Source organism: Ascaphus truei, chromosome 6 (genome assembly GCF_040206685.1).
Source record: "Ascaphus truei isolate aAscTru1 chromosome 6, aAscTru1.hap1, whole genome shotgun sequence".
Classification (NCBI taxonomy): Eukaryota; Metazoa; Chordata; class Amphibia; order Anura; family Ascaphidae; genus Ascaphus; species Ascaphus truei.
Genome location: NC_134488.1, coordinates 41244819 through 41266924, shown reverse-complemented (window position 1 = coordinate 41266924; position 22106 = coordinate 41244819).

Sequence of the window (22106 nt, the reverse complement as noted above, 5' to 3'; positions counted from 1 at the left end):
GTGTATTGGTGTGTGCTCAAGACTTTCTTCTCATGCCAGCACAGTTGGGTGCTAAGGAGTCTTTGTGCAGGCTTCTCTGCTCTCCTGTGTCAGCACACTTCTATGCTAAGGAAATCTCTTTCTCTGTTTCTCACAGGAGGCTTTTCTAGAGCTCTGATTATCCAGGTGGAACCTTGCCAATTGAGTGGCTGTAATTAACCAGCTCCCTGCTGGATTCAGAGCTCAGAGGCAGCTTTATTTAAACAGAGAAGACCCTGTTACACCCTGCATCAGCACAGGTGGCTAAATCCACCGATTGAGCACCTGTGCTGAAGCAGGGATATCCTTAAAACCTGGCCTGTTTGTGACCATTGAGGGCTTGAGTTGCCCATCGCTGTCATACTGAATAAGGGCCATTGTAAGAAGCAGGGTCATGCACATTTAAAGCTGCATACCAAGCAATATCCTACATGTGTATGGTTTTAATTTATCAGTTCTATACTCTGAGAAGATACTTGTACAGTAGCATTGTTTTTAGAAACGACTCTGAATTACATTTTGAATATATTATAATGTAACACGCATTTTTCTTCTATAACAACCACTTACAAAGTCTCATCCCCTTCCTCTTCTGAAACAGGCTCTGGCCCACCCTTTTGTGAGCCCTCCCCTCTCTAGCCATGCACCAATTATATCTAGTGACTGCCCGGACACAGTATCTTCACCACAGAACTTTGCAATTTTGCTGCACTGACAGCCCCCCCCAAGCCGAATCTTTTAAAAAAAAAAAAAGGCAGCTTGGACTTCTGCTTTAATTCAAGAGAATGGGAACTGAATGAGTTTGCACAAGACCGACGGTGGGCCTGAGCCAAGGCTATTTTTGGCCAGTCCTGAAGATCAGGATTCGCCAAGTCCAAACAAAACCATGGTATGTAAATGTTGTACTAAGGTGCGGTGTGCAAGGGCACTGGAGCAGAGGACCCCCAAGACCATCCTATTACAGGGCATGGAGACAAACGACATATTCTGCAAACAGGGAAGGGATGCTGATCGTGCTTTAGTCCTTTTGTAGGGATAACTATTGCATTGAACTGGCAAAGCACACGGGAGTAAAATCCTTCCCGAAACGGCAAGGCATTCTATAAACAAGGGGGGACGCAATCTTTTTCCTCTGCGCCCCCTGCAGTCTGTCCCTCTCTCCTTGCCCCTCGCCCCTCCCCCCTCCCCACCTTACCATGATTCAGACGTCCTGTTGTCATGACGTCACTTTGTCATGGCGGCATGACGTCACATGACCAGCGCTGTCCAAACTGTTTTCTTTTGGGGGGGATGGCGCGGGTGGTTGCAGAGGCCCCGTGCTCTTCCCCGTGGCATTTAAATTAAATTAAATGCCGGGGGATCGCGTGAGGCCTCTGCAACTTCCCTTACCAGGATTCAGAAGAGTTGCTGGGACGCGACGTCATGGTAACGCTGCGTCATTTGATGTGACATGCGGAGTGACGTCACACGTCCGTCTCCATGGCAACGGGGTCACATGATGTCACGTGACCCCGTGGCGTCATTTGACGCCACCAAACAAGGTAAGGGGGGCATGAGAGCGAGGCGGAGCAGGCAAGGCGGCGCAGCTCCAAAAGGTTGCGCTCCCCTGCTCTAGACGTGAATTTTTGAATTGGAAGAGCCCAGCTTAAATCCCAGTGACAACCGCTATTGCCCCGGAGAAGACCCTCTTCCTGGGGTTGTATAAATGGGGGGTTATTGGAAAAATGTACAGGAGACAAAACAATTGAGGACTGGAAGGAAAAAAAAAAAGACTAATAAATGTGAAAATGACATGTTTTATTTGGAAAAAGGAACTAAGAAAACTCAACAATACGACAGTACTTTAAACAAAAACTAAAAACCCTGGTAAACAGCTGCATGGCATAAAAGGAACACAATGTTTCACGTGTGTTAAAACAAAATAGAGGTGTTATTTAAAAAAAAAAAGATGACCTTGATACTTCAGACATGACTCCCGTATTACTAAAGCACTGAATATAATAAAGGATCACTTTCCATATTAATGGAAATCGCATGAGTCATTTACCAAAAGCACAGTAAAAAACACTAATTGCAGAAACGCACACTACAAAATGTACATGCTGAATGTGACACTTAGACACAGAGGTACATACTCATATCTGCATAACAAAGCAAGAACACAATTAGCAAAATGAACGGATTGTATATTTTCAAGAGGTGGGAACCTACAAGTGCATTAGCAAAGTGCCACAGTGATGCTTTTGGGGGTTTAATGCTCCCAAAGTGTTAGTTTCTAACACACATTTGAATAACCAGATGGATAAAATGTCATCCGTAATCAGATAAGCTCTTAGAATTACAGAGTCCAGCTTGTGAGTGGGAAGCAATTTCTCAAGAGCAAAACCTGCCAGGTAAATAGAATTCTCACCATCCAGGTAGCGAATTGTATATAGAAGGGGATGAAAGGGAATTAATTCAGATCTTTTATAGCAATGGCAGCAGGAGCAGAGGTGATTACACATTATGAATTGCTGATTCCCATATTTATTATAATGTTTGAGTTTAATAAAAGGATACATTATTTCAATATGCAAAGCATTAAGGTTACTAAGCAGTAAACACATTACTTTAAATCTCTAGTTGACATAGTATATGCATTGAAGCTGTTATTGATGATAAAGTGCATACAGTTATATACAGTATCTAATGACTCTGGGACATCCAGTTGGGGAGGGGAACTTGCATTGATTGCTTCAGTGGGGTTTAAAGGTGCAGTCCCACAAGGTCGGCCTGTGGAATTTCTTAGGGGCTGCTGAATGAGGAAGTATTTGTCAATCAAGTGTTTTCTTTCCCCTTATCTCAACCTGTCTTTATCTGAGAAACAAAAAAGATAAGGGGAGGAGGGATTCTGGCTGTGCAAGCTCTTGTTGAACACACAGTGACATGACACAATTACATCACACAGACAGGAGCAGCCAAAAGAATTCAACCCCCTTCCAAGTCTAACTAAGATATAAATTAAAAATACTTATATGTGTCAGATTTGGGGGGGAGGTAGAGGGGGGGGAGAAATTGATTAGTCGCTCAGATGAGACCCCTTAAACATGTCACTCGGAATGTCACTTTGGTCCTAAGGTCACGGCCCCAGTGTCAGCTGCTGCACGAGCGCCTGGCAGCGCCTGCATGGGTGAAAATCGCGATCTGCGGTCTGCGCTTGAGCAGAGAAGATCGTGACGGGGTGTGGGGGCGCATGGCGGGGGCGCGGCCATGAAGTCACGCGGCTGGTTTGCCCTCATTGGCTAAACTGCTGCCATGACGTGGCCAGCACTCCGTCGCCACTGGCAAAGGCAAAATTGTTGTCTTTGCAAAAATGTGGTCGCGCATCGCGCATTGTGCCGGGGCGCGCAGGCAGCTACTGGGGCCGGCCGTAGAGGGCCGTAACTTGTGTGCCGCGCACGCCGTCGCAGCCGCAGACACTGGGGACTCGGCCTAAGATTTAGGGCAAAAGCAAAGCTAACGTAATCAGCTTCAATCACAAGCAACTGGAAATGTCACCTGTTTAAACACGATATATATTTCTATTTTCTTTGAGTCCGTGAAATTGTAATCTTTTCTGGTAATTACTCTTTTTCCTCGGTTATTGCTTTGGCTAACGATGATGAGCGTAATTAGCTCAAACATAGAATCACAGAATTAGACGGCAGATAAGAATCGCCCGACGCCCCGTGTCCGCCGTCTGTGTCCTCCCATTTTCCTATCTGCTGTAAAACATTGGACCCTACTTGATCCTTAACTTCCTTGCGTATTTCGGATGTCTTCTGTTTTTCCCAGACAGCTGTGAATTCTCTTACTTTATTAGCCCCTACCACCTCTGCTGGGAGGCCATGCCACGAACCCACCACCCTTTCCATGACCAAGTACTTCCTCACATTTCCTGTAAATCTGCCAACTTCAGAGAATTCCCGCTTGTTCTAACACTTGTCTTTCTCTGAAATATGCTTCCCTCCTGTTGAAACCCTTTATGTATTTGAAAGTTTCCATGATATCCCCCCCTCTTCCTTCCCTCCTCTAAGCTGTACATATTAAGGTCCTTCAGTCTTTCCTGATACGTTTTATGCTGTAGACCAGGCGTGGTCAACTCCAGTCCTCGAGGGTCACCAACAGGTCAGGTTTTCAGGATATCCCTACTTCAGTACAGGTGCCTGAAATCAGGTGCTCAGTCAATGACCATACACCATTTTAATAGTCCTTTCCACAGTCTCAAAATTATTCATGTCCTTACGGAGAGATGGTCCCACTATTCTAAGTCAGGTCGCACCAAGGATCTACAAGTTGTCCTCGTTATTCAACGTTTCACTTTACAACGAATGGCATATCCAACGCTTTACAATGCAACCCTAAGGGCCGTTTTTCGACGCCTGTTATCCAACGCTCACCGCCACTGATTAACATGGGACTCGCTTTACAACGTTTCACTATCCAACTCTACTTCCAGAACGGATTCTGTTGGATAACCGAGGACTGCCTGTATAAGGTGACATCACCAACCCTCTCTACACAACCTAACATCCATCTGGCTTCCTGCATTGCTTTGTTGTGCTCACCTACTTTTAAGTCTGCTGAAATAATGACTCCCAGGCCCCTTCTATAGAAGTCGACATTAATGCCATATTCTGCCTTTAGATTTCGGATTTACCAAGTGCATTCATTGTCCATTTTTTGGCACACACTCTTGACCATTCCTCTAATCTCCCTTTAATCATTCATCAATTTGTTTTGCCTCAACCCTCCCGCCGATTGTCGCCCTCTTGCAGATATTTGTGTCATCTGCAAAAATACATACTTTCCCTTCCAGACCATTTGTAATGTCCCTATAAAGATATTAAAGAGTGCTGGTCCCTGCAGAAATCCCTGAGGTTCTCCACTGCTCACCGCCTCGGAATATAATCCTTTTCCCCAACTCTCGGTTGACTATCTTTCAACCACAAAGAGAGGATTGTAATCGGGTGCTGCTATTACAGGTCTATTATATGATTTAAACTTTTACACCGGTGCTCGTGCCCACATATATTACATGTGAAATAAATCAACGTGACTGTATATTGTGGAACAATCTATAATATAAAGTGAATAAATCTAATTTGACCACCACCAAAATAGTGATAAACCACTCAAGTGGAAATATAAATACAAAGCAGCTCTAAACCCTTTAAAGGACCATCCTCTGGTCCAAAAATGAAAGTGATGTCTTCCAGGTAAGGGGAGTGGAATAGAAAAAAATAAAAATAATAATAGTATAGCCAGTTATGACAGTTGGTGTATATAAATAAAGTGTGTGTATGGTCCCACTAACAAATTGATCCTTAAATATCAGGCATATCAGAGATGCAATCTCTCTCTGATCTGATAGGAGCAGTGGTAAGGATTCCCCAAAGAGATGTGTCCACTTTCCTTCCAGGGAACCGAGATTAAAGAGAAAAATACTCCAAATGATGTGGTATGTCTGAGACAATTGTTATAAAATGTATCAAGTTTACAATGTTTCTCACATTTTGCCCATAAGTAATGCGCATTGGAGAGGTAAGTGTTGGAGACCTGTGGTGTTCTCTTGCCAGTCTCTGCCTACTCTCTTCCGCATCCGTCACTTCCTGTGACGTCTCAACTGTGGGTGTGTCAGGATCCGTGATCCTCAACGCGCTTGGTGCACCCAGCACTTGCCCCAACCCGTGATCGGGCCCTCCGCTTCTTCCGTCATCCGGGATGTGCCCCTTCCTCCACCTGGCATCAGCCGCCATCCTAGGGGCGCGCAAGGAGGTAAATACACTGCCATCTGGTCCCGCCTCCAGGTTGCGCCCATGCAGTGATGTCATCGGCACACAGCGCGTGGTCAGCGCCTGCCAGCACCGCATCACTCAATGTCCTCATGGACCCTTACCACACCTGTCTCCTGCACCGGAACTGCCAATCACAGCAGGCACTGCTAACGCGCCTCCACTCTGCTTCTTCCACATTGGTGCCCGTCTCCTTTATATGCTCAGCCGTCACACTGGCAATTTGGCTGAGCATAAACCTTTGTTTGTTCTAAGTGTTCACTGCTACCCTTGCCTCCACAGTCTTGTCTTGTTCTCCGGTTCCTAGTTCCTCTGTTCTTGACCTCGGCTACTCTTTTGGACTCTGCTCATCTAATCTCCTGACCCCGGCTACCAACGACGATCCACACCTCTCCAATCCTGACCTTGGCAAAGTACCATGACGATCCGCATCTCTCCAATCCTGACCACGGCTAAGTACCTGCAACGTTCCGCACCCCTCCAACCCCGACCTCAGCAAGTACCCTCGACTATCCTTACCTCTCCAATCCCGACCCGGTTACCTCGACTAATGTAGACTCCAGACGCGCCCACGCGGCTGTGGGTTGGTGTTGTATATCTATCCCCACCTCGGCCTTGCGTTCACGTCTGGTTTGTGGTGAGCACTCCGTTACAGAGCGGAAGCTGCAGGACTCCGTTCACTCGGCTGCCAGGGCTCCAATTTCAGTTCTCCTCACCATGGATGCTTGATTCAATGCTTTTCGCCAGAGCTTCATCAGGAATCTTGCCATTTCACATACCTTCATTGTATTTATACCCTTACTCTTAATGCAGTTCTAATGGTATAATTACATATTATAAATGCAATAAATATGTACCGGTGTGGTTTATTTATGAATGTCACTCGCAATATAGCGACAATCTCAAAAATCATGGGGCAAAGATACACATGGAGGTATGGGGGCTGATATAATGGCACATAGTGCTAAACAATTGTAATTGGTTAAAAATTAGAGTATACAGGCATACCCCGCTTTAAGGACACTCACTTTAAGTACACTCGCGAGTAAGTACACATCGCTCAATAGGCAAATGGCAGCTCACGCATGCGCCTGTCAGCACGTCCTGAACAGCAATACCGGCTCCCTACCTGTACCGAAGCTGTGCGCAAGTGGGGAGACTATAGAGACTGTTACAAATGTGTTATTTACATCAGTTATGCACGTATAGGACGATTACCATACAGTTCATGCATCGATAAGTGGGGAAAAGGTAGTGCTTCACTTTAAGTACATTTTCGCTTTACATACATGCTCCGGTCCCATTGCGTACGTTAATGCGGGGTATGCCTGTACTAGAGAACTACAATGTGATAGACATAATAAATACATTTAATAATAAAAACAAGACTAAATAACTAAAACAACGGCGCCTGGACATAAATAGTCCCTAAAAAAAACTTATTTTAATCTTTATAAGATGCAACACAAATCTAAATGTCTCGTGGTAAACAAAGACAATATGTAAATGCCATTGACAATGCGGTGTATACTCCTATGTGTTTCAGACTTAGAAAACCATCTGCACTTGGAACAACAGGACACATTACAGGAAGAGTGAGCTTGGGATACTTATACAGTATACAGCAGGGCACACACATTAATCAGTCACAAACAGAAAGGCCAGCACATCAGGCAAAATGACACAACATATAGTACAATACCTCAGTGTTTATCTGCTCATGAAAAAGGGTCATTTAGTTAAACCCTTTGGCCGAAAAGGTTATAAGCCTGCAGCCACTTCACGGCATGCCCAATCTGCAGGTCCTAACAGTACCTGGCACAATTCTCATGTACCTCTCTTTTTCTGCTGGAGGGAGAAAGACTACACTGGGTCTGTGATACACAGGAACATGATAAAAACGGCTAATTGGAAAGTGGGGCGGAGCGAGCTTTAAACCCTGGGGAGGAGGGGCCACACCTCCAAGCAACAACAGCTGCATAACCCATCAAGCTCCAGAACCCCAAAACCCAACCTCACATCATATACTGTATACAGCATACTGTATGTATTAGTGTCAAAAAGCAGTGCCCAACAAGGACTGACCAGTCATCTGAGGGCAATGTGTAATTAGCTTAAAATAAAACAGCACATGCTAAAATGTCTGGATTAACAATTGATGTGTGTGTGTGTGTGTGTGTGTACAGTATGTATGTATATATATATATATATATATATATATATATATATATATATATATAATATATATTCACCAAGAATCTGATCATAAAAGAAATTAAGTTCAGATCATAAAAACACTTCAAAGCATCTGGTAACCATGGTAACATTAAACGTTTTAAAGATGATGATTATTATTATTATAGAGCATTGGGTTTAATCAATGACCTGAATTAGCAGCCATAGAAAATTGTTTATCTAAAAAAGGAATAAAATACATTTATGTGAAGATATGTAGAACCCCTTTCTAAATTGTTATAGTATTTAAAGGAGTCAAAGTAAAAATGGAGATTTGCAAGATAGATAATGGAACATCTGAATAATTGCTTTTGTAAATATACAAAGTTGGATATTTGAAATATTATACACTGTATTCAGGAAAAAAGGGACCTTTTGTTTTTCATCATATTTTATATACAATATTTCTCACTTAATCCCCATAAAAAAGTGCACAATTGTAGGTCTGTAATGTAGATGAACACTATATAAGGCTTGTAATATAGTACGCGCTGGCGCATGTGCGGGCGTTTAGTATCTATAGGGCAAACGGTGCCGCGCACGGTTAGGAGACGTGGCTATGACATCACCGCGTTAGGCCGCACTGTGATTGGCTCACAACGTCACGTGGTGCGGCAACAGCCTCGAAAATACACATTTCTTGTATTTCCTCAGATCTTCCGCGCCAACATTCACAGCCATGCGCGCGCGTCTCAACTATAGCAACGTCAGGCTGACACAGGAAATTATCATTGACGCGCGCACGCGCAATATATTACAGCCATGCGCGCGCGTCTCAACTATAGCAACGTCAGGCTCACAAAAGAAATTAACATTGACGCGCGCACGCGCAATATATTACAGGCCTAAGACATATAACATAGAAGAAGCACAATGTAGGTAACTAAATTGTGTGAACAAGTCCCAGGTACACTGCGGGGGGTTCGTGTTCATTAAACGAGAAATAGGGGTTTTGCTTCCGTAGCGCGTAAATGTGTTACACTGTTGTAATGTAATCTGAAACACTAAGATTACTATAAAGTTTGAGTTCAAAGTGTGTGTTCAAAATGTCCTTCTACTGAAACGCGCGCCCGGAGACGAGAACGCCGCTGCCTGATTGCATTATCGATAATGCGCTAATTCAGCTGCTCCAACACTATACAAATTCGTTTTTTTTTCAGTCCTATATCAGGAAACATTGTTATGGAAGCGTTTTGGGCCACAATACTCTCTCTCATGCACTGTATAACGCGCTTACTGCATCTCCTTTGCTAAACGCCATTCTGTAACTATGCCCATGCTGAGGTCCTCGCGCCATCACCAATTCCAAAGACTATTGATTCGATTATCAAATAATTCTTAAATGTAATAATCTACTGTGACAGACCTAGAATTGCTCACATTTTACTTCGAAAATGTCGTGATTTTTCTGCAAGATTTGGTGAATAATAAAAGGGGTCCCGTTTTTTCTGCGCACAGTGCAGCATGTTTTACGTACAGATAAATGTAAATTGAGGACGCAGTTTGCCATTTGTATATGCTGATGTTTTGTTTTCGCTAATTTGAGGTATTTTTCTTATTATACTAATAAAATATTAATTCTAAAAACATTGAAGAATGCTTCGCACAAAACACAACAGTTTGACAGAATCTTAACAATGTAATTCACTTCCTTAAAGGCAGGTAATCACATTTTAAGAAAACATCTGGCTGCTCTGGTCTCTGAAAAAAAAAAAAAGAATAATTTGCATTTCATCTGAGTGGATGGGAGAACCTCTATCCCTTTAAAGAGGCCCATACAGTTATGGTACGAGGAGAGAGGGGGCTTTACCTGTGCAAACTCCTGCCTATCCCCCTCGTGATATCACACAGCAGGGAAAATCAAACCTCTCCCATCTCTCACGTCACCATGCTTCCAAAATACAAATATTAAAAACAGACACTTGTAAATATAAAGGGTCAATCACTTAGAATGAACTCCTTAAACATACAGTATCAGCTAGCGTTTCGTTTTGGTTTTAGGGTGGACTGCGCCTTGAATAGGTCGTGGGGGTGTTTGGGAGAGACATGATAGATTAGGTAATGGGAACATTTTGTTTTTAAATTAGAGGGGACTGCACCTTTTATATTCGGTTGATCATTATTTTGGCACCATGCGATCTGTTCGGTATGCAATGCTCAGGTAGAACCGGAAAACTTACAGACAATGCTGCAAAAAAGATAGGAAATAATTCAATGGTCCCCTCTCTTTGGTGCATTGACTCGGCAAGGACATTAGTGGCTGGTGAGCAAGAAGCAGCTCAGGCTGATGATAATCTGGTGGTTAATCAATATTCAGACATGAAAGGGAACTGCAAGAGTTTAATTAGCCAAATGTGTTCTCCTAATTAAGGGGATGTCTTGATTGAATTGAAGAAGATGTGAACACAAGGAAACCTTCTCTTGGAGGGACACAATTAAAGTTCTCGCATGCAGCCGCATAAAAGGTGCTGCTCCGGTTAGGAACAAATGCAACAAATACTCACGGTATGTTTAATAGGTAAAATCAAGCTATTTAACTACCTTTTCAAATATTTTCCTGCCAATGCTTCTATATCCTATAGGTTAAATTGTAGGATGGTCTCACGGCCACCCTGTATGCTTTATCTGTACTTCCCCTATCCTCTATTATTCTGCATGGTTATGTGCCATGCAGGGGACGTGCATACATTTTAATTACTTATTCACAGAGGTTGAGAAAACAACATTTACATTCCTGCCCCTTCGAGAGCCCGTCGAACAATAGAACAATGGAAAGTTTAGCCCCCTTTCCCTATGCCTAACGGGACTATGCGGGCGTATACCCATGCAGCTGTACCTGTCTGCTCACAGGAGGCCTAAGCCTCCGCCTCTGGGATCCTGGGGTGAGCTCTTTCTCCTTGCGTGCAGCGCCTCCACCTATGAGGGATCCCAGCGTTGGCGGTATAACCCCTCACAGGAACCAACACACGGTAATAAGTAATACACCACACAACGTATATAACTAAGCTTTACTGTACACACAAAATAACATACAATAACCTGTACCCACAGTATAAACAGTGACCCAACACGTGGGGGTTCCCCCAAAGTACTGAGGGTGCTGTGGCACCAATAACCCCTGGTTTCCTGCCCCAGCAATCCCAACCAAATTGGAGGTAGCACTACCCCCTGTAGGTGTAGGTGCACGTTGAATACCTGCCCGGGTACTCCAGTACCCAGGTGCTGCTTGGCATAGTGAGTTGGAGCTAGTCCCACGTGGCAGGGCCTCCAACACAAACCCCCTCTCTCCTAAAGGGTCCTGATCCTCCTCGCAGTGTGAGCTCCAGCCGGGACTCACGCAATGTCTCTGAATCCTGTGATCTGGTCCCAGGCCGCAGGGCATCGCGTGGCCGTCCGGTCACCGGGGCAGGAATAACAATAAGGGAAGAGTCCCTATCTGGGGCCTTCTCTACAACACTGCTCTACTGTGGCTCAGGGCCTGATTGGGGCCTAGGGGCAAGATCTAGGCCTAGGTCAGAAAGCACTGCTCCATTGACACTACCTTCTTCTTTGCCAACCCCGTCCGGACTGCCTTGCGTGCTTTCCACTCGCAGAGGATATTCTGTTCCTCCTGCCTTCGTGAATCCCATTGGCTTGGACGGCCCCACGTGGGCAGTCCCTCCCTCTAGGGATTCTGGGACATGTAGTTCCGCTATATTCTATGCTGAGCCATTCTAAGATGGCCACCGCCTCCTCCACTGCACATGCGGGACTCGCAAAATGGCCACACCCACACTCCCAATCGTGCGGAGGTCATGGAATTAGCCGGGCAGCTTCCCCGCACCAGAGGCAGGGTAGGGGGACTCGGCTACATCCATACTTTTTAAACGTACATTTTTTTGGGGGCGGGTTCTGTGTGGGACTACACCTTTAATTGCACCAGGCCAGCAATAATACACTGGTTACATTGTACTGTCTGAGCTAAAACTCATTCCTTTTATGCCATGATGATCATAATACAATAAGTAAAAAAAATAAAATCAGACAATAGGAAATGAGATCCCTGCTCCGTAGAGCTTACAATCCAAGTGCTATGGTGGGAAACTTGCAGAGACAGCAGGAGGGGGATTAAGTGCAGTATGTGGCAGTGTTTCGTAGGAGTGACTGTAGGTATGGAACAATAGCCACGAGGTCAGGCTATTAGGATGCTTCCTTTAAGAGGTGAGATTTAAGGTTTGACTTGAAGGTAGGGAGAGAAAGTGCTTGGCGTATACGGAGTGTGAGGGAGTCCCACAGGTAAGGGGCAGTGAGGGAAAAATGTTTAAACCGAGAGCAGTAGAGGTGAAAGGGGTGGAAGAGAGACAGTTATGGGTTGAGCTCAGGAGACAAGTAGGGGCATAATGAGAGATCAAAGCTGATATCTATGGAGGAGCAGATGAGTGGGGAGCCTTGAAGTTAAGGAGGAGACCTATGTAGGTGATGTGAAATTTGTTGGGAAGCCAGAAGAGTGATTTAAGGAGGAGATGTGCAGAGACTGAAAATGTTCAATGGGAGAGGTAAGATGAGAACCAGGATAGGGCTTTGTTGCGGATCCCAAGAGAGTTTAGAATATGAAGGAGAAGAGAGTGATCAACAGTATTGAATGCAACAGAGAGATCGATAGGATAAGTAGGGGAAAATGACCATGGGATTTGGTTTCATGTAGATAATTGCCTACTTCAGTGAGCACAGTCTCTGTTGAGCTGTATGAAAACCAGATTGCAAAGGGTCCAGGAGGGCATTGAAATGAAGAAAGTTAATCTTATGAAATAACACGAGACGTTCTAGCAGTTTGGAGGCAAACGTCAGGAGGTATACAGAGATAGTTAGTAAGGCATTTTGGGTCTAGGGTGTTTTTGAGAATGTGTGATCACCACATGCTTAAAGGAGGAGGGGGAAGAGAAAGAGGAGAGGGAGGAATTGAAGATATGGGTGAGAGTGGGGGCTAAGGTAGGAGTTCGGATAAGGCGTAAGGGGATGGGATCGAGAGGGTATGTGGTAGTGGGAGAAGAGAAAATCAGCGTATAAACTTCCAACTCTGTAAAAAGAGAAAAGGAGTGGAGAGTGGAAGAAGGAGATTTAGGGAGAAGCAGAGAGGGGGGGAAGGGACAGAAGGAATTTCATTGTGGACAACATCCACCTTGCCTTTATAGTAGTCTGCTTGGGCTTGAGGAGAAGGGAGGGATGGATGCAAACTGTGGGGAGAAGGTCGGAGGAGGGACTCAAACACAGAGAAACAGGTGTGGACTGGATTTGTGAGTGTTGACGAGTAAAGAAAAGCCGTGTTGTTTGGCCTTAGAGAGATGAGAGGAGAACTATATCAGTCTGTTGTTGAATCTCTTTTGTGTAACCTCTGTATATTGCTTCTAATGTAGCTTGAGTGTCATTACATTTAGATTGTACGATCTCTATGTTAACTTACCTGTCTCATGCTCACGTCCCCAATATTGTAGATCTTGTTCCCAATAATATAAATAGTTGGCATTAAAGCAGGTAATTATAACAAAGGAACGAACAATACTGGTTTAGGAAATTAACATTGATAAGGGTGCTTTGCAATGCGCCGGAGGCTGCTCTGACAGCAGAGGGGTTAATAATTAGCAATTTGTTTTTCTAATCAAAAACCTGGAAATTCTGATTTATGTGAGAATGGAGGGCCACTTGTATTTAACTACAGCTAATGAATAAGACAATTAGCGTGTGCAACCCCCCCACCCCCCGTTATTAAAAAGTTTCCATCACAGATAAGCACCGTGGCAGATTGTTTGAAAAGTTGTGTGCTCACATAATCAGCTCAAAAACCAACAATACATTTCAGAACGAGGCAGAGGTGAAGCTATTATAGAATTCATAAAAACATCCTTTAATTACAGGTGCCATGGAAAGGGACTCACGTGTGAAGCAACACTTCACAATTACATTCTGTCCCCTGATAAATGACATGCAGCAATATATTATTATGCTGAGTATTAACATAGACATTGAAGCATATATCAGGGGTGGTCACTCCAATCCGCAAGAAACACCAACAGGCCAGGTATTAGGGATATCCCTGCTTCAGCACAGGCGGTTCAGACTGAGCCACTGATTGAGCCACCTGTGCTGAAGCAGGGATATCCTTAAAATCTGACCTGTTGGTGACCCTTGAGGCTGGCATATATCGACCACTTGACTTGACCCATATAGCTACCCAATTCTGTTATCTGTTGTGACACCTCAGACCGGATTAGATGCTGTGGTTTCGCTCATATTTAGGCGTGCCTTATGTCAATCCCAAGCAATTTAGAATTCCTTACTGTATTTGCCACTACCACTTTTGCTGGAATGGTGTTCTGCGAATTCACCCTCTTTCCTTCTCCTGCCAACTCCAGTGTCAGAGCATGACATTAACACTTAAATATGCCCCCTCCCACACCTTGTTTAAACCCCTGATTGTGGTTATACAATCAGTACAGAAGGGCTTTTACCACCGTACCAGCTTGAGACATGATGAGGACACTATTTTACGTCAGCTGTATTCATTTCATTAATGCTTTAAGGCAGGATTTCTCAACTCCAGTCCTCAAGCCCCCACCAACAGGTCAGGTTTTCAGGCTATCCCTGCTTCAGCACAGGTGGCTCAATGTGCTGGCTCAATCAGAGCCTCTGATTAAGCCACCTGTGCTGAAGCAGGGACTGATTGAGCCAGCTGTGGTGAAGCAGGGATATCCTGAAAACCTGACCAATTGGTGGGGGGCTTGAGGACTGGAGTGGACTCCCCCCCCTCCCCCCCCAGCCTTAAAGTATGAAGTCAGGATGCCAAACCCGGCTGCCACAAACCAACACAGATTCAGGGTACGGTGGGACTATTTCAGGATCCGTCTTGCTGTAATTGTAGATAATTAAAGATTGAAGCCTCAATAAATGTTTTCCAAAACCTTCACTAATATATTCAAGCTGGAAGCAGTTCAAGGGCTGTCTCACGCTCACTGTTCTGTACAGTGTGTGTGACTTTTGTATTTCAGATTGTGCTCAACATACCTTATCTTTTTAAACCCCCGGAGTACAGATGTTATAATTAATCCACGGTGAAAAGGCTAGCACTTTATCAGCATGAGATGAGCAGGTGATTTGTTAGAGACTTTGCAGGGAGGTTGTTCAATGTGGGATACTGCAAAGCAATGCGGTGCGGAGGGCAGCCCCCATGTGGCGGGCGCACAGTTAACATTGTTACTTAGAGGGTAATCAGAATTCACGAGGTGGTTCATGATGTCATCGCTCATGGGGAAATGAGGCTCGGAAGATGATGTCACCGACCTACAGACGTTCGAAAATATTCAATAAAGATTCAAAGGGAGGAAGCGCGCTAACAGTAATTATGTTGGTGTTACAAGGAGAGAGAGGAGACTTCACGTACACACAGTTAATCCTTTCTCTGCCGGAAGACTAGCGGCGTTTCAGGGATCGCGACCATGTGATCGCTTAGGGTGGTGGCCATGGGCCCCAGTGACGTGAATGGAATTGAAGGGAACATGTTAAAGTGTTGAGGGAAACTTTTTGTCTTAGTTCTGTACTATGAGAAAATACTTGTAGCATTTAAAAAACAAAACACTATGAATGACATTTTTAATCTATTATAATGTAACAAGCATTTTTTTGTTTCTATAGCAACCATTTACAAAGTCACATCCCCTTTCTCTTCTCTGGCACAACCCATTTTGAACCCTGCCCTCTTTCTAGCAGTGCCAACTCAATTGTATCTAGTGACTGCCTGGTCACATGATATTCCCCGCAGAAATTTGCATCTCTGGTCCTCTTTGCTGCATTGACTTCCATTTAGTGAGCCCAGGAGATGAATCTTCATCGATCACAGGACAATGGAATGATCAGCAATTTAGCTAATTACTTATCAGTGTGTGGATTGTATTGATGTACTGTACATATTAAAGGGGGAAAAAATAAATGTAAAAAAAAAAGATCCCTGCAGCTTGGACGGCTGCTAAAGCTGCGATGTACAGTAGCAGACGATACTGCATCTTTTAATGAGATGCAATCATGCAAACATGTTACTGCAACTTTGAATGGTAATGTGTGTGGGATTTCCTTAACACGCCCATTATTCATGCTTTTTTAGTGCGTTATTCTGCGTTAAGGAACGTAATACGGTCTGCTACAACTGAGAGCTCTGGACCAGTTGGGGGTGGGGTGGCAGACTTTAGGCAGAGGGGCCCCTCTGAGGTCAGGTTAGAGGTGGGGGAGGGGTTAGAGGGGTATTTACGGAGCGGGAAATGGTTCATACCTCCCTCTTTCTGCAAAGATCTACTGAAGGGACGTTCCCAGTCAGAAGTGTCCTGGTTCCTGCATCTGGTGTCACTGTACAGTGATGGAGTTAAGAGGGATAGTAATAAGAAATGAGTTCTTGGAGGGTTAGCATAGAGGCTTTCTCTGGAAAAATGGGGTTCACACATTCATATGTTCATTGAGCAGGAAAGCGGGCAGCGTGAATGTGAGGGGGAAGACAGTTGCAGATACGGGCTAACTTGGTTAGGATGTTTTGGGTTGGTGTTAGGAGTGTGAGATGGTGCCAGTTGCTTTCTGCGATGTTGCACAGGGAGAGGGGGAGGGACCCTCCTTATATACTGCTGCTACATTTGGGGGAAATGATTTGGCGCTGGTCCAATCGTTAGACTAAATGAGGAACATGCAGAAGGACATCTCACAACTAGTGCTACACTTTAGGTTCATGTTTGTTATATGGTCGGAGGTGTCTTCTACAGTGCAGTGACAAGTGGCCAGGAGCAATACTTCCGTGGACAGGTCATGAAGGAAGGTAAACAAGATGGCGGCTTTCAAGATGGAGTTAGGAGGGATAGCAATAAGGCATGTGGACTTGCAGGGTGAGCTTAGAGGCATGCCAGGGAAGATGGGGTTCACCTTCAGAAATCGGGAACGATATCCTGATCTTGGCATGGCAGGGCGCACTCGAGAAGGAGGTGAGGCTGATGGTGACTTGCAAGACCACTTTGAAGTCAGTTAAAGGACCTTGCTGGCAGTGGGAGCAGTGTGACAGGGGGGTGGGGGGACTAGTCAATATTGGCTCCTTGTGGTGAGGTGTCAGACTTCGTAACTCAAAGTTTGGGGAATGGGAGTGTTCTTCTGTATGGTATGTTTTGTGCCATGCGTCCTGGGCGGAGAGGGGTGAGTGGGCACGAGCTGAGGTTATCCCTTGAGTTCTTGGTTAATGGTAATGGAGCAATCTGGCTGGGTCTCGTTGTGTTTATCATGTTGTGTTCTTGGAAACATGGGGGTGGGGACCGGCTCTAGGCATGGGTAAATCAAGAAATCCGTGGACCTGTGAGGGGAGGTGCGGTGTTGCTTAAGGCTGAGGGGCCCCTCCCCTAAGAGGCAGTGAGGTCAGGTTAGGGGTGGGGTAAGAGGTGTATTTAAGGAGGTGAAGGAAGGGACCTTTCCTCTCTCTTTCCCGCAAAGAGCTACTGAAGCAAAGTTCCCACTATCCTGCCTTGTCTTATACTGTGATGGGGTGTAAGTGCAAAGGGTTGGGCATTGCTCAGTTAAAACGTTGCAGGTTTGGGATGTTATGGCTGGAGTAGTGTAACTCGGGGGGGGGGGGGGGTACTCGGTCAGTATTTGCTCCCTGTGGTGAGGTGTCAGGCCTTGTAATGTCGCAGTTTCAGGATGGTGGTGCCATTCCCGGCTTGGGCATCAAATTGTGTCGTCGTTCCGTATGGTGTGTTTTGTGCCATGCCACCTTGGCCGGCAGGTGGCGATGTGGGCACGAGCTGAGGGTATCCCTCGAGCTCTTGATTAATTTTAATCTTGCTGGGTCCCGGGTGTGGATAGTTATGTTTATCATGTTGTGTTTAAAACGTTATTAGATTGAATCTGTGACCGTTGTGTCCTCCCATGACTTTGTTTGGTCTGGTTGTTGGGGACTCATCGGGGTAGGGTACTGGCTCGAGGCGTGGGTAAGTTATGTAATTACAATGACCAAAGATATAAAGAAGAAGACCACTTAAAATAGAAACATTAATTGTAAACAGGAAGAAGAGGTGAACATTTTTTGAGAGTGATTTAATAGATTTAATATTTTTAGGAAACTGGGTTACATAGATATTGTTCCTTTAACCTTTTGAGGGCTGGAAGGGCACTCTACGCGGTCACATGATCGCTCTGGAACGGAAGGAATCATCCCCCTTGCATTCCTCATCAGTGTAGATCACTTCCGGCGCTCCACTAGGACGCAATCTCCCCTAGTAAAATAAATATTGGGGGGTGAAGGGGGCGGGGAACATAGCTACTACACCCCTGTGTTCCAGACCCCATGACATAGTAGCTATGTCTTGGAGAACATAAAAGGTTAAATTAATTCAAGCACTAGAAGTGTAAGCAGTGTACAACGCCGGTGTTTCGCTGCGGGAGAATAATCAGCCAGCTTTCTTTTGGTCGGTGCTTCTGTTCTAAGGCAGGTTATAGGTCTGAACGTGGCAAATGAGTTTTCAAGTAAAAAGCACATCGTATTAACTGTCAATGCTTTCTGGAATAAATGTACAGTAGCAGCTCGTAGGGTATGACATTTAACTGATACTAGCTTATAATAAATTTAAGTGTATATGACTCATCGTCCAAGGCACCAGCCATCGACTAAAGTGTATTCTTTGCATGGGCTATTAACCTTTTCATCAGTGGAGAAGTCTGAATCCTATTAAAATATCAGTAGTATAGTGATTTTCCACCGGGTTTCCGCGAGCACCCCTCAGGGGTTCTGCAGCCGCCAGGGGGTGGGAGCTGGGACAACTCTCCCAGCTGTCCCAGGCCCGGTGACGTGGTGGCACCCCACATATCAGTGATGCAGCGGTTCCCAAGCTCAGCGGATGAGCGCAGTCGCCCGGTCACTGCGATCCTTCCTCTCCCTGCACCTGTCCCTCACTGCAGGGATATTTATCGCGCACAAAAAAATAATAATCCGAAGTGTGTGGATGTGTGTTATAGGTGTGTGATTAGGTGTGTGTGTGTAGCCCAATGTCCGCAGACACAAGTGGGACCGGCGCAGCACTGGAGGTCTCCCCACAAGTTAAGAGTTGTGTGTGTGTGTGTGAGAGAGAGTGGGAGTGTGTGAGAGAGGGAGTGTGTGAGAGGGAAAGTGTGAGAGGGGGAGAGGGAGCGTAAGTGGGAGTATATGAGAGGGTTGAGAGAGCATGAAGTGGAGAGGAACCATGAGGGGGAGAATATGAGAGGGGCATCGAGAGCATGAGGGGGAGAGGGAGAATAAGGGGGAGAGTGTGAGAGTGAAAGAGGGAAAGGGGGAGAGAGATCATGAGGGGGAGAGAGATCGTAAGGGGGAGAGAGTTCGTGAGGGGGAGAGAGATCGTGAGGGGGAGAGAGAGCGTGAGGGGGAGAGAGAGCGTGAGGGGGAGAGAGAGCGTGAGGGGGAGAGAGAGCGTGAGGGGGAGAGAGAGCGTGAGGGGGAGAGAGAGCGTGAGGGGGAGAGAGAGCGTGAGGGGGAGAGAGAGCGTGAGGGGGAGAGAGTGCGTGAGGGGGAGAGAGTGCGTGAGGGGGAGAGTGTGATAGGGGGTGAGAGCGTGAGAGTGGAGGGAGCATGAGGGGAAAGGTTAGAGTATGGGGGAGAGAGAGCGTAACAGGGAGAGTGTGAGAGGGGGAGATGGAGTGTAAGAGGGAGCGAGCGTAAGAGGGGAGTGTGAGAGGGTGGAATGGGGGGTGAAAAGATAGATGGGGAAGGGAGAGGACACGGGACAGGGGGGAGATATCAGGAGTCAGGGTTCCCCGGAATTTCACAATCTAATTCTAAGGTTCCTTAACCAAGAGAAGGTTGAAAACCATAGGCCGTAGTATCTCACTATGCAGTATGTTTTAAGAACGGACACTTTTACGGGTGTTTTTGAACTTTAAAAGAAGGGTGTTTTGCTGGTGTTAAGAACAAAATATGGACAAAAAAATCTAAATAAGCAAGGCATTTTTGTTTAATAATTTTTGTGAGATTTTTGAGCTTCAATCTATTTGCATTTAGACCCATGAAAACCGACCATCCTTTGGCTTTACCTCATCTCCAAAGTACTTTGCTATGTGGGATGGAGACTTTAAGACCCGGGATTGTGTCTTTGTCAAAGGGCCAATGCTCAAATGATGGTCTTATCTCACCTGCTACTCTCTATTATGTTATCTTTTCTCCCAAGCACATTGGCGTTGCAAATAACCCATTGTGTATTCCTGGTAGCTTTTGGTCTAAAGTTAAAATGTCTTTTCGAGAAACCATTTTCTGATTTAAGGAGACAAGAGAAAGTAATACGATCCCTAAATGTAATAGCATGGTTGCATTAGTAATTACATCATGTAGCTTTCAAATGGAATTTGATTAGAACCTTATATTTCATCTAATGACTGGTGAAACAGACTACATTGTTGCGAGATTCAATTAGGTGCTGACCTCAGACCATTTCCCCAGTATAATACGGGGCACGGCCATTGACGTGAGGTTTAAACCACCTGCTCCATTGGCTCACAATTAGATTTGAACAGAATCAGGAGTGCTTTTGGCCGTAATTTGTAGGATGCTTTTAGCGAGTGGCTTGGCATTGACCCCAGCGCTGTCCGACTGCATTATGGATAAATGACCCTTGAGTTATATTCTTGTTGGTACAGGGAGAATGTGCAGCTTTGGCCATTAATGTTTTTATATGCATTGAGATGGCTAATCTGCCATAGCCATTTAGGGCTGTATGGATAAGCAGAGATTACTTCAGTCAAAGGGGGTTATTTATTAAAGTGTGATGGGGCTAAAAGTGCACAGAAACTCCCATGAAAGTCAATGAGAGTTTCTATGTGGTGGTGAGTGGTCAGTGCTATAATCCCAGAAAGCCTTGCAGTGATGCTGTGAGATATGGGCCCAGATTCACTAAACTAAACTAAACCTAAGTTAACCCACGTTAATCAAAAGGCGGTAACTAAGATTTACTCCCATTATGAATACCACCCTCAGTTGCAAATGATATGCAGATTAGCTCATTATAACCTAATAGATAATGATCCCATATTCACTAAACTTGGTGAAGAGAGATGACTTGCATACCTAGAGAATAAGGTGTTATAAATAAGAATAAACTGTCCTGTTTTAGATAACACATTATTTGCTCTGATTTAACAGAGCTTGGGGAATCTAGGTCATGGTGTTTGTACTGGTAACCAAACCTACATAACACAGCCTTTATTAATATGCATGATTGCCAATGTAATGTTTCATGTATAAAACAATCAAGTCTTGGAAACATTGCTTCTTTTCCCCTTCAATGCTTCTTTCACCTGGGTTTTGCCCTAGTTATACAACTGGGATGCTTTGTTGAATAGTCCCCATAAGCTCCGGTTTACTAAACAGCGACACACTTACTATACCAATCATTAATACCCATGGCCATCAATGGTAATTACCAAAGGCTATCGCTGTTAAGTGAATAACTCACATAGGGACGGAATCGGCAAGCTCCGATGCCGGATACACTATCCGATTGGGCCATTGACTTGAATGGAACGCCGGATTGGTTACGGTATGGTTGAATCCGTTGTAAATTCTGGAAGGGTTTACATTACAACACATTGCCAATCAATGAATTAAAGGCCCATCAAGCAATTAATGGGGTTTAGAGCATTTCCTTGATTGCCCAAAATGGTTTATCTTCCAAGCCCCATTAAACTTTTTTTTATTTTTTGCCGTGTCCCAGCAGGTAACATTGGTGGGATATTAGTGCGACAATTTGTTAATCTGCCAGCAGCGGCATTAAACGTCCCTTCGTAGGCTGACACCAGATTAATGAGAAGTCAAATCTCATCTACTGTTTTCCTACTGAAGCTAAGAAATATTGTGTTTAATTCATTTACCCGTGTAATGGAAACCTAATGGCATATGAAAAGCAGAAAATAGCATTCGCGGTAATGTCTCCTTTATGCCTTAAAGGTGCAGTTTGGCGTAGAACAGGGCTTGCCAACTCCAGTCCTCAAGAGTTACCATCAGGT